This window comes from Montipora foliosa, chromosome 1, assembly GCF_036669935.1.
Source record: "Montipora foliosa isolate CH-2021 chromosome 1, ASM3666993v2, whole genome shotgun sequence".
NCBI classification, from domain to species: Eukaryota; Metazoa; Cnidaria; class Anthozoa; order Scleractinia; family Acroporidae; genus Montipora; species Montipora foliosa.
Genome location: NC_090869.1, coordinates 22,155,011 through 22,160,010, shown reverse-complemented (window position 1 = coordinate 22,160,010; position 5,000 = coordinate 22,155,011).

Sequence of the window (5,000 nt, the reverse complement as noted above, 5' to 3'; positions counted from 1 at the left end):
TGGGCATCACCTAGCAGGATCGTATACTGGACAAAGAATTACTGGCCCAAGCAAGAAGACCAAGCATGTTTGCCCTCCTGTCCCAGAGACGCCTACGCTGGCTTGGCCATGTCACCCGCATGCAGGATTGCCGGATCCCAATAGATATCCTGTATGGCGAGCTCACCTGCTTCACCAGACCTGCTGGCAGGCCAATGCTTCGATTCAAGGACGTTTGTAAACGAGATCTGAAGGCCGGCAACATTATCCCAGCTGACCTGGAAGTCACAGCCGCAGACAGAGGCGTCTGGAAGCTTGCTCCCAAGATCAGTGTTAAAGTGTGTGAGAGAAGGACCGGGGGCCAGTGTGAAGAGAAGAGAGAGCGCAGGCGACAAAGAGCAGAATCAGCGCCAACATAGACAGACGCAGGCTTCACTTCCACTAACTGTAACAGACTGTGTCGATCTAGAATCAGGATCTTCAGCCACAGTAGGCGCTGCAACTCTACAACAGACAAAATCTCGACACATATTCCATTGAGACATGCTCAGTTATAAGCATAAAATCCTGGAAACAATCCTAGGTATAAATTTAGGTTCTTGAAACTGAGTTGTGTTTCTTGTAGATCTGACGTTTGACGTTTTGGTGAATAGTTGGAATGAAAAGGTAACAATTATGGCTAACACATTATTCCTTACAAGCAGAAGTGCATTTCTAAACTGCAAGCAGTCTATTTTGCTCAAAGATCCATAGGATCAAACGAGCGTAACTTACTTGTGGTACAAGACAAGTGTAGTACGGGCCTTGGATGGCGAGTCAAAACTGATAAACTTCCCCGAGCATAAGAGACTGTTCGCAGTCTAGCGCATTACTTGCTCCTGATCTAGCCTAAAGGCTGGTTCAAACGAGCGACGTAAGCACAAACGCACGCTCAAGGAAGTTTACACGTCGAACGCAAACGCAAGCACATTGATATACGCACGCGTATCCCAAGATGGCGGTCAAAGTCAACCCTAGAGGCATGGAACGAGTATTTTTCACCTTGCTTTTGCGTTCGCGTTATACCGGCTCACACGAAACGCAAACGCAAGGGCAAGAAAATAGAAACTTGCGTCGGTGGTTGCGCTTGCGTTTCGGTTATCGTAGTTCACACATGTATTAAAGGCTGGTTCACACGAACGACACAAACGCAAACGCAAACGCAATTAAGCGCAAGCACCCAAGCACGAAATGGAAAACCTCATGCGTTTGCATTTCTTTCATGTGAACCGGTGTAACGCATACACAAATGCAAAGTGAAAAATATTCGTTCCATGCCTCTAGGGTTGACTTCGTCTGCCATCTTGGGATACTCAATTGCGCATGCGTATTTCAATGTGCTTGTGTTTGCGTTCGACGTGTGAACTTCCTTGCGCTTGCGTTTGCGTCTTAGACTTACACTGCAACGCGCCTTACCGAGGCCACCCAACAAACTTTCACATTTGACAATTACGTGTAAATACGTCAACTCAACAACCCATGCAACGGTGTTCAACTTACAACTGTGCGAACTTTGCAAGAAGGCGTGACTTGCAATCAAATTCACACATCCTGATTGGCGGACAATTTGTAAAAAACGTTGCTAGATGGCCACGGTAAGGCGCGTCGCACTGTAAGTGTTACCGGCTTTTTTCATTACATACGAAATAGTTTTGCGGAGAACAACATTTGCGACATGTGATCCGCGTGCAAAATAAGCTGTATGCAGTTCTCTATCATGAATACTTTGTGTTTTCTAATGTGATTTTGCAACCTACATTTGACCAGTGCAGATATGCAGAATCCAGGCCGATTTTTCAGTAAGTTTGCTTAAACAAATAGTACACGTTTTACGGCATTACCATTGTCAATCGTTTCCATTTTCCATGAAACCTGCAATCCCCTCCAGTGCGTGTAGCACTCAATGCTATCCATTTGTAGCTGATTAACCATTTGTTTCATAACTCGTCGTAAACGCAATAGCAAAAGAGGGGTCCAGTGCACAAAGGTAATTTTCACTCAAGGATATTTTAGCAATGGCTCATGCTTTAGCGAAAGTCACGATGGGGTGAAAACGAAAAATAAATGCATGAACTGATCGTCTTACAGCATCGCCGAAAGATATAAAGGGCGATATCAACAAAGGTTATCCCCGGTTTCTGTAGCATGAAGTGACTAGGAGTATTTCTACACCCCCTGGATGGGATGCTAGTCCATCGCAGGGTTATTACCCCCGGCATTAAATTCGCCGGTACCCATTTATACACCTGGGTGGAGAGAGGCACCGTGAGAGTAAAGAACACAACACAATGTCCCCGGCCAGGACCCGGACCCGGACCACTCGATCCGGAGTCGAGCACACTGACCATGAGGCCACCGCGCCTCCCACATCATTACGTATGATTACTGATTAATGATCAACTGTCCCTACCACTTATCACCTGTCAGAACCACTGATCAACTCTACTTAGCACTCATCTACTGTCCCAGTCACTGATCAACTGTCCCTGATATTGATTAGCTGTCCCTACCACTGATCAACCGTCCCTAGTTATGATCAGCTGTCCCTAGCACTCATCAACTATCCATAGCAAAGATCAATTGTCCCTAGCAATTATCCACTGTCCATATTACTGATCAACTGTCCCTGGCATTGATCAACTCTCCCTAGCACTGCTTAACTGTCCCTAGCACCCGTCAGCTGTCCATGGCATTGATTGACTGTCCCTAGTACATATCAACTGTCCTTACCAATGATTCACTGTCCCTAGTTTTGATCCACTTTCCCTAGCTATGATGAACTGTCCCTACTACTTATCAACTGTCCCTAGTACTGATGAACTGTCACTACTGAGCACAGATCAACTATCTCTAGCTTTCATAAACTGTCCATAGCACTGATTAACTGTCCCTAGCACTGATTAACTGTCCTTACCACTAATCAACTGTACCTGGCACTGATCACCTGTCCCAAGCACTGATCATCAGTCCCTAACACAGATTAACTGTCCGTAACACTGATCAACTGTCCCTAGCTATGATCAACTGTCCCTACCACGTATAACCTGTCCCTACCACTGATCATGTCCTTAGCACTGATCAACTGTCCGTAACACTAATGAACTGTCCCTAGCTATGATCGAGTGTCCCTAGCTATGATCAGATGTCCCTAGCTATGATTATCTCTCCCTAGCCATGATCAACTGTCCCTAGCACGTACAAACTGCCCCTAGCACTCACTGATAAACTGTGCATAGCACAGATTAACTCTCCCCAGCTATGATCAACTGTCCCGAGCTTATGATGAACTGTCCCTACCACTCATCACCTGCCCTTACCACTCATCAACTGTCCATAGCACTAATCACCTGACCCTAGCTATGATCAACTGTCCCTACCACTGATCAACTTTCCCTACCACTGATCAACTGTCCCTAGCACAGATCAACTGCCCCTAGCAAAGATCAACTGTCCCTAGCTATGATTAACTGTCCCTAGCTATGACCAAGTGTCCTTAGCACTGACCAACTGTCTCTAGCTATGATCAACTGTCCCTACCACGTAAAACCTGTCCCTACCACAGATCATTTCGTTAGCACTGATCAATTGTCCGTAACACTGGTTAACTGTCCCTAGCAAAGATCAACTGTCCCTAGCTATGATCAACTATCTCTAGCTTTGATCAAATGTCCCTAGCTATGATTATCTCTCCCTAGCCATGATCAACTGTCCCTAGCACTTATCAACTGTCCGTAGCTATGACCAACTGTCCCTACCACTTATCAACTGTCTCTAGCACTGATAAACTGTCCGATTGCGTTTTCCATCTGTGTGGGAATGACCTTTTTTTAAAAAAATATAGTTAGGGACTATCGACAGTTTGGCACTTACATTTAAAACTCTCCTGTTGGTCTCAAAACAATCGTAATTTACAATTTTAAAGGTATTACTTTCGGGGCAATGTCGGCAATGGAGTCGCAAAAGGCGGCAGAAAACAGTAAAACCAACAACAGAAATTAGAAAATACAACTCAAAAAGTTATATGACATGGAACCGGGTTTGTCTTACGATAAGCGAGAAGAGAGAAGTATAGCCATATCCTTTATTGACCAAGCTTGTTCGGTCAAGATAGCTGGATAATACAGTGGAACCTAGTTAATACGGACACCAAGGGGACATGTCATCTTGTCTGTATTATCCAGGTGTCCGTATTAATTAAGCGGGCACTGAGAAAAAATGTCCCGAACATATCAATGTTTTAACGATACTTTAAATGTACACGACAAGGCCGTCAAAGAGGAAGAAGGCTGTGAGTAATGACTGCAGCAAAACGCTAAGGAAGTGAAACTGTAATTGTAGGCAGAAAATGTTATTAAAGGACTATAGTACAAGGGTCAAACACCGAAAAAAGACAAACTGATCAATGTCAAACATGTCACGCCCTTTTGCTTCTGTTTTGCCAGTAATCAATTCAAGTGAAGCTATGATCTTCGCAGTTATGAACGCAATTTTTGCAATTACGTAAAGAAGCCTGAAATATTCAGGACTTCAACGGGGTTTGAACCCGTGACCTCGCGATACCGGTGCGATGCTCTAACCAACTGAGCTATGAAGCCACTGACGTTGGGAGCAATTCGTTCCAATGAGTATAGAAATCTCTCATTATTTGAACAGGGTACAATGTCTACGATTATCACATAATGAAAATAGACAGTGCGCACATAACCAGTGTCCGTAAAGCAGGGTTGACGATATATGAGAGTTTGTGACTTGGAACACAGAAAATTGTCCCAGCGTTGTCCGTATTAAGCTGGTGTCCGTAGGGCGGGGTTCCACTGTATTGGCCTCGTTCTTTTTTGCGTTATTATGGACCCCCTATTTCGTCATGGTCCGGAATAAAAATGCGAAAAAAGAACTTGGCCTATATGTAGCCACCTTTACCTCTCGCTCCATCAATAAAGCACACATATAACATTTATTTGAGTTATCATCAAGGTTAATAC